This window comes from Eschrichtius robustus, chromosome 13 (genome assembly GCF_028021215.1).
Source record: "Eschrichtius robustus isolate mEscRob2 chromosome 13, mEscRob2.pri, whole genome shotgun sequence".
Classification (NCBI taxonomy): domain Eukaryota; kingdom Metazoa; phylum Chordata; class Mammalia; order Artiodactyla; family Eschrichtiidae; genus Eschrichtius; species Eschrichtius robustus.
Window position 1 is genome coordinate 94,708,829 of NC_090836.1, and position 23,771 is coordinate 94,732,599.

At 39.3% G+C, this 23,771-nt stretch overlaps 1 protein-coding gene and 1 pseudogene across 8 annotated transcripts in view; one reads left to right on the top strand and one right to left on the bottom strand.

Moving 5' to 3' along the window:
• The window catches only part of RBFOX2 (RNA binding fox-1 homolog 2), a 274,079-nt gene that overhangs the window by 120,323 nt on the left and 129,985 nt on the right, over window positions 1-23,771 (bottom strand). The window lies entirely within an intron of this gene.
• LOC137775708 (ATP synthase membrane subunit K, mitochondrial pseudogene) lies at window positions 20,983-21,159 on the top strand (annotated as a pseudogene).

Sequence of the window (23,771 nt, forward strand, 5' to 3'; positions counted from 1 at the left end):
CAAAAATAGATCCACAGGTGCAAAGGCAACTCAGTGGAGAAAGAAAAGTCCTTTCAACAAATGGTACCAGAACAACTGGATATCCACATGCAACAAAAATGAACCTAGATCCATAATTTATGCCATATACAAAATTTAACTCAAAATGAACCATAGACCTAAAAATGTAAAACATGAAACTATAAAGATTCAAACAGAAAACCTCTGCGACCTTGGATTAGGCCAAGATTTCTAAGATATGATACCAAAACACGATTCATAAAAGAGCAAATTAATAAATTGGACTTCATTAAAAGCTCTGCTCTTCAAAGGACACTGTGAGGAAAATAAAAAGACAAGCCGTAACTGACAGAAAACATTTGCAAAGCATATATCTGGTAAAGGATATCCAGAATATATAAGAACTCTCCAAGCTCAACCATAAGAAAACATGTAATCCATTTTTTTTAAAAATAGGCAAAAGATTTGGACACTTGAACAAAGAATATACAGGGATGCTAAATAGACCCTTGAAAAGATGCTCAATATCACTACTTATTAGGAAATTAAAACCACAACAATACCACTACCTGCCTATTAGAACGACTAAAATGAAAAAGACTGCAATACCAAGTGCTGACAAGGCTATGGAGGAACAGAAAGTCTCAAATACTGCTGGCAGGAATGTAAAATGGTACAACCAATGTGGAAACAGTTCAGCAATTTCTGAAAAAGTTAATTATACACCTACCATATGGTCCATGCATTCCATTTACCCAAGAGAAATGAAAACATATATCCATATAAAGACTTGTAGATGAATACTCGTAACAGCTTTATGTGTCATGGCCTAAAACTGAAAACGTCCACGAACAGATAAATGATGAACAAATTGTGGTATATCCACACTGGACTATTACTTGGCAATAAAAATAAATGAACCACTGGTATATGAAATAACATCGATGAATCTCAAAATAACTACAATGAGCGAAAGAAGCCAGGTAAAAATGAGTATTTATTGTATGATCCCATTTTTATAAAATAATAGAAAATGAAAACTAATCTATAGTGTCAGAAAGCAGACCAGTGGTTGCTTGGAAATGTGCGGGGAGTGGGTGGGAATTGGAAGGATTACAAAGGGGCACACGAAAACTTTTGGAGATGATTAATGTATTTATTATCATGGTTGTGGTGATGATTTCATGGGTGTATACATATGTCAAAACTTAAATTAGAAGCTTTACATATTTGCAGTTTATTGTATATCAATTATACTTCAATAGAGCTGTTTTAAAATTAAATGAATTCCTGCCCTACTTACTGCAATGAACTTGCAGAGGGCTAGTTATTTTCTTTGCAGGGGGTGTGTGGACTGGTAAGGGGATGTAGGGGAAAGTCCCCAGTATGCCCTAAAACATTACAGAAAAAAGTCTTATCAAAAGGAAGACTATGGGTATAGCGGTATGAGATATAAGCAGAAGCAAAAAGGCAAGTTTTTCTGAAAATTATTTTGGATTAGTCTAGGTTAGACCCCTGCTACATACACTCTTAGCACTTGTACATATCCTTTCCAACTTGTCATACATATTATTTCTGCCTCTCCCACTCCAGGAGGGCAGGCACAATAGAATCTATTTTATTCCTTAAAATATTCCTAATACCCAGCAGAGTGTTGGGTATTAGGTCTGATTGGTCTACACAAGCAACACACTGTGTGATTAAGAGTCCAGGGTTCTGAAACCAAACCACTGGGACTTAAATTGTAGTTCTATCACTTCTAGCTGTGTAACTTTGGAAAAGTTATTTAACAACTCTGCCTCAGGTCCTTCATGTGGAAAAAGAATTACCTACCTCATAGGGTGGATGTGATGATTGCATCAGTTAACATATGAATGCCTTGCATATAGCAAATATATTATAGTTACTGTTATCATCATTTTCATCAGCATCATCTCCAATAATTTAAGAAGGGCATTTAAAGGAGATTCAGAATTACCTGATTTATGAAGCCAGATCAATTATCTGAGGAATAAGTGGCCTCAACAGGAAGCAGAAAGTATATAAAGAGCTACATAATTGTGTCAGAAGGAGGAAGGGGGAGCTCCTAAGCATAGGCAGTGTAGGGCAATACATTCCTCTTGAAGGAATTACTCAAAGTGAGAAGACCATGCTTGATCAAGAAGGGAATATTAGTACGTAAAACAGCAGAGAAAGTACAAGTGATTTTTATCCCAAAGCAAATCTCCTCAAGTGCAAGGCAGGTAACATGTTCTGTCTAGTAGTACCGAAACACAATGAGAAACCGTACTCTCGTGTTCAAAATGAAAAGCTAACCAAAAGGCGAGGCCACAAAGTCTTGAACATGTAACTGCCTCTCCTCTTGGATTGTGTTCATCACGCTCATGCCTTATAGATGAACTGTCAGGCATTACCTGACACTCATCCCTACTGGGGATAGGAACAGGGTTCTGACAGCAGCAATGCAGCAGTGTGGGAACCCTTGGGTTGGCACCAGCCCCTTGGCTTGATTCAGACCTATAATCTCTTCTGACTTTGATTTAATACAGCAATTACTGGTAATGTGGTTTGAAGGAGATAAACGCCCAGTGTAGCCAGCTGTCGCTTACTCTGCTCATGATTCAAGAACATTCTTTAATTAAAATTCTCTTTATGATAAAGGGGCTGCTTCACTGAATGTGCAGCCCTGATATGGAGCTTCCCCCCAAAGCGGATTAGAAATCACAGTTGCCCCTCCTCACTTCTGGCAAAGCATCCAGATACACAATCACTCCATCACCGACAGTGAGTTTCTTAACCCCAGATTTTTCCGATTCTTAAAATTAGATCCTGGTAACAACTTCTTTCCACTTCTCACAATCGCAATGTCAGCATTACAGTATTTCCAGTGAGGAAGACTCATCTCTCGTTTTTGCAAAGAAGATCCTTTCATTTCCTTTTAAGTAAATAGCAAAGTAAACATTCATAAACATATATGCACTAAAAAGACTCTGTACCCATTTCACTGAAAAATAAAGTATAGCTGAATATATCAATAGCTCTAAAGTCAGTTTTAATTCATAATGCAATGGTTTGCTATACCTTTTTTTTTTTTTTTAATTTATTTATTTATTTTTGGCTGTGTTGGGTCTTCGTTTCTGTGCGAGGGCTTTCTCTAGTTGCGGCAAGCGGGGGCCACTCTTCATCGCGGTGCGCGGGCCTCTCACTGTCACGGCCTCTCTTGTTGCGGAGCACAGGCTCCAGACGCGCAGGCTCAGTAGTTGTGGCTCACGGGCCCACTTGCTCCGCGGCATGTGGGATCCTCCCAGACCAGGGCTCAAACCCGTGTCCCCTGCATTGGCAGGCAGATTCTCAACCACTGCGCCACCAGGGAAGCCCTGTTATACCTTTTATATCTAGGAATCCTTGTAGAATTGTCATAAGTGAAATAAGCAGAGGAAGACTAACAGAGTCTACCAGGCTTGTGCCCATGTCCTAAAGGCGCCACGTGCTACGAGTGTAAGGCACGGCACTGGGTACTCCAGCTGTTAGGCAGCCAACAACAACAACAGCCGTCCGACAATTAGAGGGAGAGCAGTAACCACATGGGGCCTCAAGAAGGATCATTTGGTATACAGTAGGTTACTAGTTCCTGAATCAATCAGTAACACTTTTGATACAGTTACAAAACTTCCCACCCCTAAAAGTAGAGATAAGAAAAAAAAAAATTATGGTTAGCTGGGATCTATTATTTTGATTGCCTTGTAGAGGACGGTCATTGACAATTATCTTAAAAAAAGAAAGAAAGAAAGAAACAGAGAGCACAAGGTCTAAAGCAGTTATATTCTGCAAAGTGGAAGCAAGGAGATCCAAGACCAAACATGTACTTTCTTTTCCTATGGCATATGGTGCAATTTCAATGTGAAGGTCAAAACTTAAGAATTGATTTCCTATTCTACTACAGGGGAGTGGTGTCTCAATTACAATCAATCCAACTAATATATCCTAAGAGCCTCTAAACTCAAATTATATCCCCTTTCGGAAGAGTGCCATATGCCTCCTCAGGAAATCCGAGATGAAGACTAGATTCCCTCTCAGGAGGCCTTGCCAAGACCCACTTTAATCTTAGGTGTACGAATACAGAACTAATGTCATCCTTGCAATACTAATGCTACTCCGGGGAAGTATGCGTGGCTCTCTAGTTCTGTGTGAGAAAAGTGATCTTCTTTTTGAGAGAGAGGGGGCTGGCAGAGAGAGATCTCTGGAAAAACAACTATATGAATATATACAATATAGATATTTTACCCTACCCCTTGGGGAAAATGGCCTGGCATAATTAACAAGATTAAAGAGGGATTTAGGATAAATAAGATGAAAGTTAGTCTGATCTTTACAGGATTAAACTCAAAATCTTAACATGAATCCAATGATTTTTAAGATCAACACCATATAACAGGATTAAACCAAGAGCTGCTTTTGTTTTCATATTGGAAACAATCACAGTTAGCAAATCCAGGCCTAGAGCACCACCTCAGCAGTTAAACAGTGGGGAATTTAGGCCTAAAGATAGCGGCCTTTACTCTAACTTGGCTTGCTGAGGTCCTATCTCCACAGGGCCAAGATCCCTCATGTATAAATCCGAAGTCCAAAGAGCCTGGAAAACTATTTCCTTCTTTCTTCTCCCTCCCCCCGGCCCCTGCCACCAAACTTCGTGGTGGTGGAAGAGGGACTCATTTGGTGATAAAATGGGACCCAAACACCATAACTGGTGTGAATATTAAGAAACATCTAGCTGTAAATATATGAATGAGTGCGATCACTAGGTGTTGTCCATGCCCAACTAGGGGTGTTACCCTAACAGAGAGTATATGTACTGCTTTTCCTTTCTAAAATCTAAGATTCCAAATTAAAATAGATATCTGACTCCAAGGGTTTCAGATAAAGGACTGTGGAACTGTAATAACTTTGTAAATGTGTAGTTCTTTAACTTTAAAAAGGTGACCATGATATGAATAATTGCAAATTCAGGGAAACAAATTAAAACTGCTGACACAATAAGCAACAGCATGCCACATAATGGCTATCAAACTGCAGCCAGTGTGTCTAAGATAGACATGCGCTGGGGGTAAATTAGAAGAGACAGAGACCCAGCTGGAACCAAATATGTTACAAACTGATAATTACATTTTAATAATGGCCAGAAAAACAGTATATTTTGAGAAAATTTTCTCAAAAGTCTAGTTCAGGGGTAAGTTTTTAAAACTTGCCATAAATCAAAGGCAAAAATAAAAGAAATTTTTTGGGGGGGTTATATACCAGAAAAGATACCATGAAGGTTCTATTCAAATAGCATAATTAGATAAATATCTATTTCCTGAAAATCTATGGAGCCCTATGACTTGTAGAATTTTAATTCCAAAAAAAAAGTAACACAGAAAGTTTGGAAGATAGTACATGTACCATTTATTTCTCTTGGAACATTTATATTTATACACATGTTTCTCTTTGACAGAAATACTATCAATTAACATAAAACAAAACTAGCGACTTCTGCTTCCTGGAAGGATTACATACCTCATCCCTATTCCTCCCACTAAGTACAATTTAAGACCCTAGACATTTTATATATTAAACAAACATAAGAAGACTCTTAAAGGCGGAGAGAAGAAAGCAAACTGGATTGGGACCTCAGAACACAGTGGTGAGTTCCCTGGGTTTCCTTTATGCCTTCTACAGCTCAAACTTGGAGCTAAAGAACCCGGGAATGCCAATGGGTTCAGACAAAAGGCTTGAACAAAAGCGTGCTCTCTGCAACCAAAGAACATGGAAAGGGCCACCCTAGCAAGACAGAAAACTTTAGACTGCTCTAGTCCAGCCATATCCGTACCTCACTCCCACCCATGGCAGCAAAGGCCAAGTGGGGAGCTGAGACTTCCACCCTCACCAGGCCATAACCAGGCATCCCAACATCCCTGCCCAAGTAATATTAGAGAAGGAGAGGCAGGGGGCCCGTATATGTATCTCCACAAAACTGTAAAACTTGAAAACAAAAAAACATAGAGGAAAATCTTCAGGACCTAGGGCTAAGCAAAGAGTTCTTAGACTTGACACCAGAAACATGACTCATAAAAGGAAAAACTGATAAATTCTTCTGCAAAAGAAACAAAGGAAAAGACAAGGAAAAGGCAAGCCATAGGGTGGGAGAAAATATTTGCAAATATGACAAAGGACTAGCATCTAGAATACAGAAAGAACCCTCAAACCTCAACAGTAAAGAAATAAACAACCCAATGAGAACATAGGCAAAAGACACTGATACCACCAAGGAGGATATACAAATAGTAAATGAGCACATGGAAAGATGTTCAACACTAGACATTAGGGAAATGCAAATTAAAACTATAATAAGAGGCCGCTACATATCCATCAGAATAGCTTTAAAAGAAAGTGACAACGTTAAATACTGGTGAGGATGTAGAAAAACTGAATAACTCATACATTGCTGGTGGGAATGTAAAACGGTACAGCCACTCTGCAAAAAACAGTTTAGCTGTTTCCTAAGAAAGTAAAGATGCAATTACCATAGGATCTAGCAATTGTACTCATGGGCATTTAGTCCAGAGAAATGTTCACATGAAAATCTGTACACAAATGTTTACAGCAACTTTATTCATAATGGGCAAAAACCGGAAACAACCCAGATATCTTTCAATGTGTGCATTTCTAAACAAACTGTGATACATCCAAACCACAGAATACTACTAAGCAGTAAAAAGGAACGGATGATTGTTACATGCAACAACCAGGATGAATCTCCAGAGAATTATGCGTAGTTTTAAAATGCAATCCCCAAAAGTCATATGCCGTATGATTCCATTTATCTAACATTCTTAAAATGACAAAATTACAGAAACGGAAAACAGATGAATGGTTGCCAAGAGTTAAGGAGAAGTAGGAGCAGGTGGGAGGTGCCTGTGGCTATAAATAAACAACTAGAAAGAATCCTTGTGGTGATGGAAACGTTCTGAATCTTGAGAGTATCACTGTCAACTTGCTGGTTGCGATGCTGTACTAGAGTTTTGCAAGACGTCACCACTGCGGGAAACCGGGCAAAGGGGGTACCTGGGCTCTCTCTGTACTACTTTTTACAGCTCCATGCAAATCTACAATTATCTGAACTCTAAAATTTTAATGGAAAAAAATGTATCTGTTGCTATAAAGGACATTATTGGGACAACTGGCAAATTGGAATGTGGGCTGCAGATGAGATGATAATATCCATATTAAAAGTCCTGGTTTTGATAATGTACTCTGGTTCTATAAGAGACTGCCCTTGTTTTTAGAAAATAAGTATGGAAGTATTTGGGACTAAAGGAACATGATATATATGCATGTATACACATACCCACACATACATACAAATACATATTTAAAAAATTTATTCTCAAAATGTTCATAAAAAATATAGAAAAGAGGAAAGAACAGTGAAGCAAATGTGGCAAAATGATATGGAAAAAAACTTCGGGGGGTGTTATGGATATATTCATTACCTTGAGTGTGTCACGGGTGTTTACCTATGTCAAAATCCCATCAAAAATATGCAATGAATCTACAATTATCTCAAAATAAAAAGTTTAATTAAAAAATAAAACTACTTAGTCCTGAAATCAAGAATAATCCGAATACATCAGCCAGCAGTTTTATATTCTGATGTCACCCAGAACACCACAAAATGATTATGCCTAATGTTTATAATTATTATATCATATGCTTCTTCCTATGGAGCTACCAAAACATTATGGACATTACAATGTATTCTTTGCGTTCACTAGACACATAGTTGCCCGCATCAGGGGACAAAAGCAGTATGCAGACACTGCCTTGTAACAGCCTTCTATTTATCACTCATGTTTCTTAAATATATTAACTAAAGTTTTTTGCTTTGGTAAGCACTATTAGAACTTAAGATGTAATATAGCACAGGGAACTGTACTCAATATTTTGTAATAACCTATTAGGGAAAAGAAGCTGAAAAAGAATACACACACACACACACGGCTGAATCACTGTGCTGTACACCTGAAACTAACAACATTGTAAATCAACTATACTCCAATTAAAACAATTAAAAAAAAAACAAACTTAAGAGATCTTTCCTCGGTTAATATGATTAGCTTTTTTTGCATTACCACTCTTTGAAAATTATTTTGTGAAGAAAAGTAATAAGGATTCACACCTTCCATTTGATCATTAGTTTCCAAGTTAAAATTTTTTGTTCTTTATTACCTCCAGAGTAAGTTCCCTTCAGTCACCTTAGCCAAAACAAAATACGAATATCAAATAAAAAACACACTTTTAGATATTATTATTTTACTAATGTAATATCTAACACTGTATATCACACCACTTTTTTAAAAACTGTTTTTTATATTACTTATACAAACTATTAAAACTGAAGGGGAACTTGCTGTATAAAAAAATAAATAAAGGGCTTCCCTGGTGGCGCAGTGGTTAAGAATCCGCCTGCCGATGCAGGGGACACGGGTTCGAGCCCTGGTCCGGGAAGATCCCACATGCCGTGGAGCAACTAAGCCTGTGCACCACAATTACTGAGCCTGTGCTCTAGAGCCCACGAGCCACAGCTACTGAGCCTGTGTGCCACAACTACTGAAGCCCGTGCGCCTAGAGCCTGTGCTCCGCAACAAGAGAAGCCACCGCAATGAGAAGTCTACACACCGCAACGAAGAGTAGCCCCCGCTTGCCACAACTAGAGAAAGCCCGCGCACAGCAACGAAGACGCAACGCAGCCAAAAATAAATAAATAAATAAATAAATAAATAAATAAATTTAAAAAAACAAAAAACTAAGATAGCATCCATAAGACTCCCAAAAAATAATATCCAGAAGTATGATATTATTTACTACCCAAATCAAAAGAATCTAGGAAAATCGATCCCTAAGTTCTAAAATATTTGTGAGGGCAGGAAGGAATAACTGTTTTATTTGCTGTCTCCTTCCTTTCATTCCAGCCAGAATGTCTCACTCCACACTCTACCAAGCTTTAGACTAATGAGTATAGGAACTCATTCCTACTTTCACCGAAAACATATAAAAGTAGTTCTTTGATGAGGCAATCGTTAGACTGATTGAGCATCCAAATCAAGGCTGCTGCGTATTCCCAGCACTGACAGAGTGCTTGGCCCACAGTAGGTGTGCACAACGTATTTGCTGAATAAAAAAAAAGTAAATTATGTCCAAAACCTGTTTACTAAAGAGGCCTTGAATCCCTAGTGCTCAGGTACCTTACTCAAGAGTTGAATCTCCAAAATACTGCCTGGGCCATTTGCCTCAGCATGAAAATTCACCTGCCTCAGCTAGTATCCTTGATTCTAGACTTCAGCACATGGATCTTCTATACCACCTGACTTTTCAGTTCTTATTCAGCCCCAGTGAGTAAGCCCACTATGGCTCTGGTTTTCCTACACATATAGGACCTCACTCTAAATCTATCACCTTGATCCAGCCTGCTCTTTCCACCTTAACTATAAGCTGCCATATACAGAAATATTCAATTTCACATTACGTGACTTGGAGCAATCCTGCACGTGTGGCTTTTTGGTATCCTACAATTTAGTTTGCTAGCAGTAACTCTTTATGACGTATTCTTTTATACAACAGGATAAATGCCTTATTCAGTGTCACAGTGAATGACAAAGCCTGACTGCAGCTGATTTTCCAGGATCTTATGTCCAGCACATTAAATAATATATATACCTCATATTTCAGCTGTAATCAATTACCTTCATTTTTTTAAAAATAAACTACTAAATAGACATGAAAAGAAATTAAATTCTTTAAAATCCAGATTCTATTATTGTCTGGCACAAGAGTACAGGTCTAATGCACACATACGTTTTTACGTTGAATTTAATCCATTCTTCATCCACGTGCCAGCAACGTTAATCATCTTACAGCCTCCAAATACTTCCTGTGGCACCAAGTTCACTATATTTTGGCTAAGTCTGGGCGGTAGCAGCTGACAGAAGAGTTAATGTATTCTTAATATGGTTGGGCTTCACAGGACCCATGATCCTCTAAAAACTGTGTGCAGAATGTTATAAAAATGTACATTGTTCTGGGGACTTGGTCCATAGCTTTCATTTGATTCTCAGAAGCTCAAAACCAAAAATAAAGGTTAAGAACCAAAAGCCCAGAAAAATTAACACGGTTTTGTGATAATGCCTTCTTTAAAAAGCTGTTTCATTCCAACACTCCTATTCTTCCTTGGTGAACAACTAATATTTCTAATTTAGGTATTTTCCCCAAGCTCACTTCCTAATCCTACCTCTCTGATGTTTCCCTTTGATTAAACGGCCTTTACTTTCATTTCTAACCCTCAACTCCTTTACAAAAACCCCAAACTCCTTCTCTTCTAAGGGCTAGGCCAGAGACCCAAATACTAGCCCCACTGTAATTCTTTCAAGTCAGGGACCAACTGACAAGAAACATTCCAGCTCCAACATTCCAACTGTCTTACTAAGGGGCTAAAGCAGTAAGAGAGATCTTTGGGGGTGTGTGTGTGTGTGTGTGTGTGTGTGTGCGTGTGTGCGTGTGTGTGTGTGCGTGCGTGTGTGTGTGTGTGTTGTTTTCTATTAAACAGTTGTTTAAGCCAATCTGGCTTCAAATCCTCAAGGGAAAATTTGGGGTCAAGAATCTATTGCCCCTTTTTGGTCATGCCTGAATTCTCCTCAAGTCATCCCACATCTTTTGGTGTAAACCAGCTATACTGACACACTGTACTGCAGACTTACCAAAGTGGAAATTCTTTTAGTCACTCTGGGAAAATTAAGAGATTCTACACAAGTGTCTCTTACTCACTTTAAAAACCCCTGTACTACAATATTTATTCACCATTATCTTCTGAATCCTCCTCTATCAGCCCAGAAGAGTGCATACAGCCTTACTTTCATGAAATGTTCTTTACAACTTAGAGGTTTAAATGTTCTTTTTTGAACTGTATAGTCTCTCTCACCCCAGCCCTGAGATTCTGCTTTATACCACCTTCTAATTTCTGCCTGAGATCATGGCTCTAAACATACAGAATGTAAATATGGACTTTTGTGGCAAGGTCCCTTCAAAAGGTTCAAAATAGTAACCTCTATGCAAAAGGATAAGGGTAACAGAAGAGGGCTTTTCAACAACTTCTGTGTCTTAAAAGAAACAGTAAAGTTGAATAAAAAGACAACAGGAGTTTCTGGCTGAGAACTGTCATATGTGAGAATCAATGAAATAGCACAGAACTGTACTGAAAATATCTGGATCACATTATGAACATCCACTGCATTACAGAGAATATGCAGACAGTGCAGGAGACTTGGCTGGATTTATACAGAACATACACTTTTCTGGATAAATGGCTGATAAAAGCAGGTCTCAATTTCCTCTCAAAATAGTAGGGTATGTTTTGTTTTTAGGTACTGACTTCCAGTTATTTGAACTTTCAGGATTTGTTTGGAGGCAACAAGAGTTTAATGAACTATGCTCTTTTGACCTCTTATTCAGAGATGTGTAAAGAAACATGACTTAGTCTACCTACCAATGCAACGAGGGACATGGCCATAGAAAATGTGAACAAGAAAACAACTCACTGGGGCTCTCCATGTATTCTGGATTGCCTTCATTACCTTTTAAACAGATCTTATTCCACATTACAGTCGGCACCACTTCGCCTCTCCACTTGCTTCTCTTGCTTCCATTTAGTCCCAGAGTTTGAAACTGTGCATTTAAAAGGTTTACTCCTGGTGCTCTTACTTCTTCACGCCACTTGGCTCCCACTCAGCAGCATCCTGGGGGAGTTGGTATGTTGCTCCCTCCCTTGAAAGCTATTCTAAAAGGTCACTATTTTCATTTGTGTTAATTGCCTGCGGAGATAAGATGAAGGGAAACTGAACTTTGGCGGTGCATAAACATATTTCAAGACCCACGCTCTGAAATATAACTGGGTTTCCCTAAGTAATGTGTGTTGTATGGGTGGAGGAGAGGGGGACAAAAGAGATGTGAAGGTAAGAGAAAGGAAGACAAAACAGTTGGAAGCTGTGAAGGCCCAGGGCAGAAGGAAAGGAGTTCTGAACAACAGTTAAGAGGGCTTCAGAGTGAGGGTAAGTAACATCAATAGGCAACAATGGAAATACAGGGAAATGCTGAGTCCTGGGGGCAAGGAATTATTTAATGGAAATAAAGCAGTAAAAATGGGGAAAAGACTGATATCCTACAGAAAGAGGTCAAGATCCAAACGATTAAGCCTTCTGGCTATATCAAACTAGCCTAATCAGAGCTGTTCTCATTCAAGGGGTGCAGTGAGAAAGGATGGGCCAAATCTCACTTTTCCTAGTCACATGAGAAGGAATACCATCAAACTCAAAGCAAGAAAAAGGGAATCAGGATCCAGTAAGTTTAAAAAAGCACTGGTTAGGGGAGTCCTTTGTAAACTGAACTGGGGTTCAGTGTTGGGCTCAGGCCCCAAGAAAAATTAGAGCATCAACATGTACCAGAACAAAAAGACCAGGTGAGGAGGCAAGCCAATCTGATAAGGGTCATGTTTAACCCCTGGCACATGGGTAATGAGGCATCAGATTATTTAAAGCCTGTGCTGAGTAGTGGGAAAGTAGCTCCTTAATATAAGGTCAGGCTAAACTCTCTAACTTAGAGTAGAGACCTGAACTTGCAAGCTTTCTGTGGCCATGGCTGGGCAGGGCAGGGCAAGGGCAGGCAGAGACCGACAATTCTAAGCAAGATGGTATGCCAGAGTCCAAGTCAGTTCAACAACTACCACCGAGTATCTGATATACATTCAGCCCTGAGCTAAGTGCTGGGACACAGAGAATTCACCTCCGACTTTAAAGAGTTCACAGGAAAAACCAGAGTGGCCTGTCTGTGACCACTTAACACAGGGTTGCTGTTAGGATTCAATGTGTTAATGACTGTAAAATGTTTAGTCGAAAGCCTGGCAAGTAGGAGGGAGGCATTCAAAAATCAGTAGCTGTTGATCAGTATCCTTATAATTATAATCACCATTATTATCACAATACCTACCACCGTGTTGTAGTTAACAGATTTTTTTAATTCTAGAAGAAACAGCTTTAAAATGTGCAGAATTTGTTTCGGAATGATTTGTTTCTTCAGACTGCCCATCAGACTAAGGATTTATATTACAACTAGGGTAAGACCTCTCTCCACTCATGATCTAGTTCTTATAATAGTCCAGGTGACAATGTTTCTGGCAAACTTTCTCCATCAGTCATGGGAATGTCAGCAGCAACGCAGTCTTGCACCCATGTTACCCACATTTTTTTGCATCCTGTGAAGCTGACTTCATAGTTTGTTGCTAATACTCACAAAAGGAGAAAAGCCACTGAGACTGTAGAACAACTACTTCCTTTTGTCACAGATCAAAAGGGAGAGACTGGAAGGGATAGCACAGGTCTCTCCTTCCCTCAAGAGTGAAAAGTCCATCACTGTCATCATGGTCAATTCATACTAACTGATCCCCCACAAGGAAGTAGATGCTTTACTAAAAGCATACATGAAAAACAATATCCCTAGCCTCCCTCGGGCTAAATTCTAAGAAAAATGCTGCGAGCAAACTATAGGAAAACAACCCAAATATGTTCTGAAGTGACTAAAAAGCAATTTAATTTAGAGTCAATCTAGTGTAGAGGTTTGCAATATGTTTAACAGAAAGAAATATGACATTCCATCTACTTGCTAAATCCTTAAAGAGTTATTAAATATAGTAAACTTATAAGTTCTTAGAAAATATGTCCAATTCAGGGAAGGGGAGGATGGAGACAGAGGGCAGAATGTGAGCATAAGAAATACAAAGAAACAAAAGGAGAGAAAAAGAAGAGTAAGAACAGAGAGGAAACCTGACACAAAATCCTAAGTGTACCAGGGAAAGAGGAAAATAAGAGGGAAATGAAAATGGAACTAGTATCCATGGAGTTAGAATGAATCATGGCTACTGACAGGTTTAACACCTTTGTTTTTCTGATAAACTGTGGCCTAGTGAGGCTGAGTCACTGCTTTGAGTTTACAAAGCTGGAGAGGGGCAGGACTAGAAAGGTGGTTAGTGCACAGTAAATACTCAAATTTGGGATGAATTAAAAAGACAAATGTTATGGTCTTTATGTTTGTGGGTCCCTCCCCTGCAAAATTCACGTGGTGAAGTCCTAGCCCCGAGTGTGGCTGTGTTAGAAGACAGGGCCTCAGGGTCCCCAATCTGATAGGAGTAGTGTCCTTACAAGAAGAGCCAGCAGAGAGCCGGCTGACACTCGCATCCACTTTCCTGCTCTTGCTCGCCCCAACGCATGCATGACAAGGAGGTCAAGTGTGCACACGGTGAGATGGCAGCAGCCTACAAGCCAAGAGAAGAGGCCTCAGAACGAAACCTACCTTGCGGGCACCTTGATCTGGGACTTCCCAGGCCTCCAGAACTGTGAGAGAAATTTCTATTGTTTAAGCCACCGGTCTGTGGAAATTTGTTACAGCCGTCCTAGCGAACTAAGACCACAAGCACTGAAGTCCTTTGGCAAGGTATTCAAAAGGAAAGTTTAACTTATTTATTAAACCTAAAATATACACACATCTTACCCCCTTTTCTTTTTTTTTTTTTCTGTTAAAGAATGAGAATGGGGCCACTGGCTAGCTTTAGTTTAAGCAAAAATCCAGGTAACACACTGAAAGGCAAACTACAAGATATCTACACATAGTAGAAACTCAATAAATAATGAGTTTATTTACTCAAATAATGAGTGGTCAGAACTTGATTCTGTGCTTACGAAAGTAACATATCCCTCACCTAGTCCCCAAACTATGCACCACCAACTGCAAATAACAAATGCTCCAAGTATGTGTGTCTGTTTTGCAGCCAACACCATAAAGAGGCAGACTGCCCTTTTAAGAATCTGGCCAAGCCCCAAACACCCCTTTTCAACTTGCCTACTCTCCTAGCCCCTTCTTATCCCCTGGGAGTTTATGCCTTGACATTTAAAATTTTACATTTTATTGGCAAAACAAAATAGAATTTTTCATTATCAAATTAAGAAATCTGCCTAATATATTTTGTCTGGTGAAATAATAAAAATAAAAGGATTTATTGCCCAACTTGAACATAAATTTTTAAAATTTATTTATTTAATTAATTAATTTAAATTATTTAAATTAGTTTACTTCTTGGTGAAAAGAGGTAAATCTTAAGGGTTCAAAGGAAAATAAAAGTTACTGAAAAAATGCAAATTACCAAAATATAAAAGTAGAAATCTAGCAGTTTTCATTATGCCTTATAGTACTTTCCCAAAACAGTTGCTGCCAATTAGCATGGATGAATGAATAGGGTAAATATATAATAGAAAAAAGAATAAGAAGAACCCAGAGTTTATAGATACAGAGTGGGGGACACTTTTAATAAGCATTTCAATTGTCTTAAATTTGTTGATGAAATGTGCCCAGAAAAAGATTATACCAAGAAAAGGCAGCAAAAAGAATACTGTTCTCCTTGTAACATGAATTAGGTAATACCACAGCATACCTTACAAATAAAAGCCCCTTAGAGTCTCAAAATAAAACCTCTTTAAATGGATGCCTAAATGGGTCCATCTTGTCTGCTCTGAAAAGAATATTACAGCCAATATACAATCTAAAATTTACAAAATGGGTCATATTCTAAAAATTCATTTTTATTTCAGAGTTGTTTGGAATTGATCACATTTCCCCATTAAAAGAAATATACACACACACAGAGACACATAAATGTACATATTTATAAATGGTGACTGGGTTTCCACACCAGACCACAAGAGCCCAGGAATGTAATCAGGGAGTTGGGGTGGAGTGCGGGGAGAACACAGGAGTGCGGAACCAGTAATGGACCTGAACTACCATACATCTGAAATAAAAATAAACAGAGGACAAGATAGTTACAATAGCAGCAAATTACAAATAATGCCAATGTAATTAAATAAGAAATGATGTGTTTTTTTCCAAATCATCTTGCATATTGGTTAGAAGTAGAAGACAAATTTAATCCGCTAAGAAAGTGGAGACGTCTGTGGAGACGTAGAGGAAGGAGTAGGAGTACTTTCAAGCATTTTAGTGACTGGTGCAATTTTTTGGGGGGCGGGTGTGCAACTTTAAAAAATACAAATTTCACTTCCACATCTACAACATTTCCATTTTCCCTGATACAAATGTAATTCTAGTCAATCAATCATAAGGAAGGTAATTTGTTTATTTTGTAAATGGGATAAAAAGATGCGAGACAAGGAAAAGGAAACATAGCAAGATTTAGAACAGAATCCAGAAGGGAAAGTTAAGTGCTTAATAAATACTTGCTGAAAGGAGAGGAGGGAGAAATCTAAAAAGACTGCTGACAGTGGAAATAACTAAAGTTTAAATAGTAAAAGAGAAAGACGGAGGTAAAAAGGAGAAAGAAGGACCTGACATGCCCGTACTATTTTTAAAGGGGGAAGAAAATAGGTGGTAATCAGAGAGTTCTCAGTACTGCCACTGGGGAGGGTCACTGACTCAGAACACTGGGATGGGTCTAGCCAGGAAACAATCATGATAACTAACATAAATTGAACATTTACTATGTACCAAGAACTGTTCTGAGAGCTTTTACAGGCTCAAAGCAACCTTCTGAGATAGCTACTACTTTTGTTGCTGTTGTTCTAATTTTATAGATGAGAAAGCACATTAATATGCCCAGTGTCATTAAGACAGAATGCCAGACAGACAGGTTTGAAACCTCGTCAATTTGGTTCCAAAGCCTGCACCATGAAGCACTACTGCCTCTACAGTAAAACCATCACACACACAGGGACAAGTGGTCCTAGTAAAGGAGAGAAAATGACGATGACAAATACAAAGAAGAGTTCTGCACTGTAAATTCCTATAGTTACTAAGTATTCCCCTGTTAATGAAAAAGTAACCAGTGGAAGACCTCTGGAATTTAGCACCCATTTGACAAATATTTATTGAGCATGATTCACTGTTCTAGACACTAGGGATACAGCAATAAACAAACCAGACAAAAATCTCTACAGGTGAGGAAAGTAGTAAAAAAAAAGATGTTTTTACAGTATACTAGAAGATGGTAAGGGCTATGGAGAACTTAAAATAAAATGACTAAAAAAAGAGCTAAATGAAAAGGTAACATTTCAGCAGAAATGTGAAGGAGCTGAAGCAGTACACATGAGGGTATCTGGAGAAGGGCATGACAAGCAGAGGAAACAAGTACTGCAAAGTGCCTGGCAAGCTTGAGGAACGGCAAGAAGGCCAGTGTGGCTGGAGGAGACTGAGGACAAACAGGAGGAGACAGAAGTCAAAGAGGTACCCAGGAGCCAGCTCAACCAGAGGCTTGCAGGGACTCTGGCTTTTCCTCCCAGTGAAACACATGAGTGGTTTTTTGAGCATGATCAGATTTATATTTTTACAGGTCTAAGTCAGATGCTGTGTTCAGAATAAATTATTTGGAGTCAATGGTGGAAGCAGGGAGACCAGGTAGGAGACAATTGCAATAATACAGGTGAGAAAGGATGGGGTACTGAGCGAGGGGAGCAGTAGCAGAGCTAGTAAAAAGGGATTGGATTTAGGTGATTTTTGAAAGGCAGAGCCTAAAGGATTTGCTGATTAACAAGACTGGCGTGAGCGAGAAAGAAGAGTCCAGGATGACTCCAAGTTTTTTTCTGGCCCAAGCAACAGAAAGATGTCATCTGAGAAGGGGAAAACTGTAGGTGTTCCCACAGGATTGAGACGGGAAGAAGGCAAGTGGAGACCAGGAGTTCAGCCTGGACAGGTTAAGCTTGAGGTAACTGTTAGGTATGGAAATGTCAAGTAGACAATTGGCTGTAAACTTCCTGGGAGGGATCTGGCCTGTAGGTATACATTTGAGAATCATCAGCATACAGACAGCACTTAACCCCCGGTATACCATCAGAGTCCACTGGGCCCAACTCTTCTTTTTTGAACAGTTCTATATTTAAGGATTTATATTTTATGACTTATTCTTTTCTCAGAGGTATTTCCCATCCCTGCCCCACCCCCAAAACCCAAAGAAAATGTTACTTTAAAAATAATAACAGGGCTTCCCTGGTGGCGCAGTGGTTGAGAATCTGCCTGCCAAAGCAGGGGACACGGGTTCGAACCCTGGTCTGGGAAGATCCCACATGCCGCGGAGCAACTAGGCCCGTGAGCCACAATTACTGAGCCTGCGCGTCTGGAGCCTGTGCTCCGCAACAAGAGAGGCCGTGACAGTGAGAGGCCCGCGCACCGCGATGAAGAGTGGCCCCCGCTTGCCACAACTAGAGAATGCCCTCGCACAGAAACGAAGACCCAACACAGCCATAAATAAATAAATAAATAAATAAATAAAATTTTTTAAAAAAAGGTATAAAAATAATAACAAACACATTCTATCTTGCAATTAACATATGGGTTCCCTGAACCCTTTTATAAATCTAAGGTGCATTATGAGATTTTAGGGATCTTATTTTCCCTATATCTTGAAACATTCTGATTTTTCAATAAGCTTTGCTCGTTAATTATTCCCAACAATGTTTTAAAAAATGACCAAAGTAATAAAATGACAGACCAATGGCATACTCACTTAGAAGAATGATACAATAGCGAAATAAATCACCACTAACACATCATCCTTCAGTTTTCTTATTGCATTGCGCAAAGTATTGTATCATCTTTCAAGAAGGCATTAAAGAAGATTAGAGATGCTGTTTTTTTACCGTTTGCTCAGTTTTCACTGAATACAGTTTTTCACTTCCTACCCAAAATGACAAAGAAAAACTAACAGAGGAAAATGTTTCACAATTATTAGATGAATCCGAAGATGAATGCAAACACAGACAGCAGCACTCAACTCTAATGATGATGGTGAAGTCTGATATATAGAAGTGAAATCTTGAGACTACAACTCTTCAGATGATTACATTCTAATCTAGGATATAAGCTTGACCACAGTCAAGAATCAATAAGTAAACAATATATTTCTAATAACAAAAAGGAACTATGGTAGTCTCATCCAGTTCAACAGAAAGAATGTCCTCATGCAGTATTTTGCAGTGAGAATTGGGATCATCCTGTTTCACTAAAAGGACATGTAACAGTATTCTTTCTTTTCTTAGAATGTGACAAAATTTACTTGATACAGTTCATACATGGCCAAGTGCTGAAGGCAGATACATATATAAAGGTAACTGGAAGGAAACAGATGGTACAGAAATGAAAAGAAGATCATCTTTTGAACATAATTATGTATTGTCAAAGGATCTCTAAAAAAATCTTTAAATATTGTGTTTAGACGATGTAAGTGAAGGAAGAAGAACCAGAAGCAATAATTAGCTAGACCCTATAAGAGACACATTTGGAATCTGAAATCAGAATTTACAAGACGGGTATGTTCCAGGTTAATGAATGACATAAGCAATTAAATTACATTCAAAGGAGGCTGCTTTTTGAGGTATACGCTTCCCAAACTAGGAAAATAGGGAATAAAAATTGGGACAGTACATGTCAGTGAAACATCATATATTTGGAAGATTCACATCTACACAGGCAGAGATCTACAAAAGGAGCAGGAGCAGAACAAAGGGTCAAAAACAGTACAAACACTGACACAGAACCTAAAACTCACAGCATAAATATAACTTGTGACAATTTTAGAACGAGTTTGGGATTGGCTTGAGTACTACTCAGCAAAAAACTTGCTATAGTTTGCGCTATTAGGAAGAATAGGGTTGAATTTGAATGTATTTTCACAGATGGAAAAGGAAGAGACATCAAGAGCACATTATTTAGATTTCAAAAAGAGTAAACGATTCTTTCTGTCCTTAGAAGAACCGTTAATGTTCTTCTCAGCTCAATGCAGTCTCAACTATTAATAGATTCAAAAACCCCTCTTAAAAAAATACCCCAAAAGATCTTGTACTATTAACAAGGCTAAAGAAGGTTTAGACACAATGATAAGAGAGTTAAAATCTGTACTTGCAAAAGAATGTCTGGAAGATAGCCTGTGTCTATTTTCTTCAACATGATTGATATTAGTACAACAAATGCTTTCATTTTACAGGAAGAGGTTCAATTACAAGATCGCAAATTAATAAGACAATTCCTCATACGGCTAGGAAATGAACTTGCAGGAATAAATACAGAACTAGGAAGAGAACGTTTACCCTCTCAACCACAAGCGTGAGTCTCGGAGAATAGGAAGAAAGAAAGAGGATACAAAAAGGATAGGAAAACATGAAGTGCAGCAAAAAAGATTTTTAAAAAAACCATGAATAGTATTCAAATGTGACTTGTAGTCACTATAGGAGAGATATGTAGTTAGTTGCGTGAATGCATTTTTTCTTACTTCTAATAAAGTTGTTTTTCACTATAATTTCTTTCCTTTCCTTTTTTTTTTTTTTTTTTACAGATTTGGTGCAGACTTTTAAAATTATTTATTTATTTAAAAATTTTATTTATTTTTTTGGCTGCGTTGGGTCTTCGTTGCTGTGCGAGGGCTTTTTCTAGTTGCGGCGAGCAGGGGTTACTCTTCGTCGTGGTGCGCGGGCTTCTTGCTGCGGTGGCTTCTCTTGTTGCGGCACGTCGGCCCTAGAGCATGCGAGCTTCAGCAGTTGTGGCATGTAGGCTCAGTCGTTGTGGTGCACGGGCTCTAGGGTGCACGGGCTTCAGTAGTTGTGGCGCACAGGCTCAGTACTTGTGGCTCGTGGGCCCTAGAGTGCAGGCTCAGTAGTTGTGGCACACAGGCTTAGTTGCTCCACGCCATGTGGGCTCTTTCCAGACCAGGGATCGAACCCACGTCCCCTGCATTGGCAGGTGGATTCTTAACCACTGAGTCACCAGGGAAGTCCTTCACTATCATTTCTTATTTCTTAAATTAGTCGTAAGAGTTAAACAATCCTCCACTGAAGGATACAGACTGAAATCATGTCAGGTCCAGAAACTGATGCCCAATTACATTTCACTGGTATCAAAAAATATTTCGACTCTTAACACTTTAACAGGGAGAATGAATTGTGTACTGGCCACATACGGAGGTATTGCTTTGATAGTCTTATATTTCAAGTTAAGGTCTAAAAAACTCCAGCTGTGAAAGCAACATAAACGGATTCTAAACTGTATCTCATCTATTAAGTTCCCAGGCCTGAAGAAGCTAACATCAACTCATCACGTGATACTCGATTTGTACAATAAATTATGAACCTGAAAAAAAAATAGTTAACCAAGATAAAAAGATTAGAGAGCCCACTGGGCCCAGCTGACAAACAGTTTTGGCTATTTGTCCTGGTTAACTGAGAATTAAATCCACGAGACTGGATGAAATCACTAAGTAAAAGAATCAAGGGAAGAGATCCAAAGACTTGACCCAGAGTATTACAACTTTAAAACTGAGAAGAAATCACCAATAAGATAAGAAGAAAACCAGGAGAGTGTGATGTCCTGGAAGTCAAGTACCCAAGAAAGCGCATCACAGAGGAGGGAATGATTAGCCACATTATGTTCTACAGGCAGGTCAGGTAACATGAGGACTGAGACCCAACCACTAGACTTAGCACCATGGAGGCTACTGGTAATATTGACAAGAGCCATTTCAGTGGCAATAAAAACCTAATTGAGCGAGTTTAAGAGGGAATGAGAGGAGAAGAACTGGTATGAGCAAATAGAGACAACGCTACTGAGTTTTGCTCTAAGAGAAAAGAAAAGTAGCTGACAGAAAAGTGAGGTTAAGAGTATTATTTTCAAGTGGATGGAAGAACAGCTTAATGGTATGTTAGCGGAACTAATCTAGTAAACAGAGAAAACCTGATGATCCCAGAGAGAGGAGAGAGAACTGCTGGGTCCAGGTCCTAAACAGGCTAGCAGAGATGGGACCTAGTACACAACTGAGGGGTTGGCGTTATAAGGAAGGCAACTGCTTAGTGTACAGTAATGGGAGAGAGAGAAAGTTCACTGCCACTGATGGTACAAGGTGGGTAAAATGTGGTGGTGGGAAATCTTCTCCTGATTGCTTCAGCTTTCTCACAAATACTCTAGTAACTAGAAGATCTGCAAACAAAAGCCAAAAGAAGGGATGATTTAGCAATGGATATGCATTCTGCAGAGACTGGCCTAAAACAGCATAGTATCAGGGCACCTTTCTCACCTGCCCTCTTTTGGTTTCTGTTACTCTGAAATCTCTTGTAATCTCCAAATGGCGTAACTTCTCCAAAGGGGTGTTGGGAGGACAGGGGACACACAAAGGAGTCACTGGTCCATAGTGATTCTGAAATCTCACTGGGCAAATGTTCGGAGTTCCTTGATTAGGTCTCAAGGCTGTGGTAGGGATTCTCTGTGGCTCTTGCCTTTGAATCATCCTTCTTTTTTCAAGAAAGGTAGCACGTATTAGCAGCTGAGTAATTTTCTCAGCCTATTTCCTGCCAGAACAATTTTGGGGGTTCAACAGCTTCTTTTCATTTTGAACTGTCTCTTCTCCTTTTCAGTTGTAGCTGCAGTGGGCCTCCTGTGAATCTCACTGAGATTCACTGCATTAGACAAAAGCTATACCCACAAAAATCTTCAAGATAAGCCCTTCTCTACCTTCTCTCATGCTAAAACAGTTGTAAGTCCTGTTCCTTGATTGAAAGGTCTTCTGTGTGACTCTTAAGGTTTTTCTTAGGTTTTAACAAAAGGTTTTACAGCCACACCCTCAGCTTCATCTTTAGATGACGATTCTCCTGGCAGTGCCCTTGAACTGACCTTTTTTGTTTAACAGTCCTGTCCTCAATTTATTTCTCTCTTCTTATACTTGAAGCAGTAAGAAGAAAGCAGGGGGCACCTTCAATGTTTTGCTTGGAAATTTACTTAGGGATATCTGCCAGTTCACTAGGCACCTTTTCTGCTTTTCACGCAACTACAAACATAGTGATGCTAAAATTTCTACCACTATATAACAAGGATCCCCCTTTCCTCCAGTTTCCTTTCCTCTGAGCCTTCATGGCGATCTCCTCAAAGTTCCAAATTTTAGAAACAACATTTCCAAGGTACTATGATTTTCACTAACACTCTCCTCCGAGGCCACTACCCAGTTCCAAAGTCACTCCTGCATTTTAGATTTCTGCTGTAGAACCACCCCACTTTGGGTACCAAAATCTATAGTTGTCTATTTCTATATAACAAATCATCCTCAGGGGACTTCCCTGGTGGTGCAGTGGTTAAGAATCCGCCTGCCAATGCAGGGGACATGGGTTCAAGCCCTGGTCCGGGAAGATCCCACATGCCACGGAGCAACTAAGTCAGTATGCCACAACTACTGAGCCTGCGCTTTAGAGCCCGCGAGCCACAACTACTGAGCCCGCGTGCCACAACTACTGAAGCCTGCGCACCTAAAGCTTGTGCTCCGCATCAAGAGAAGACATCAAAATGAGAAGCCCGCGCACAGCAACGAGGAGTAGCCCCTGCTCACCGCAACTAGAGAAAGCCTGCACACAGCAATGAAGACCCAACGCAGCCAAAAATAAAAATAAAAAAATAAATTTATAAATAAATTTATTTAAAAAAATCATCCTCAAACAACAGCTTAAAACATCACTTATTATCTCACAGTTTACGTGGATCAGGAAGCCAGGCGAGGCTGAGCTGGGTGCCTCTGGTTCAGGGTCTCTCACAAGGCTGCCATCAAGGTGTTGGCTAGGGCTGTAGTAATTTCAAGGCTGGACTGGCAAGGATCCACCGCCAAG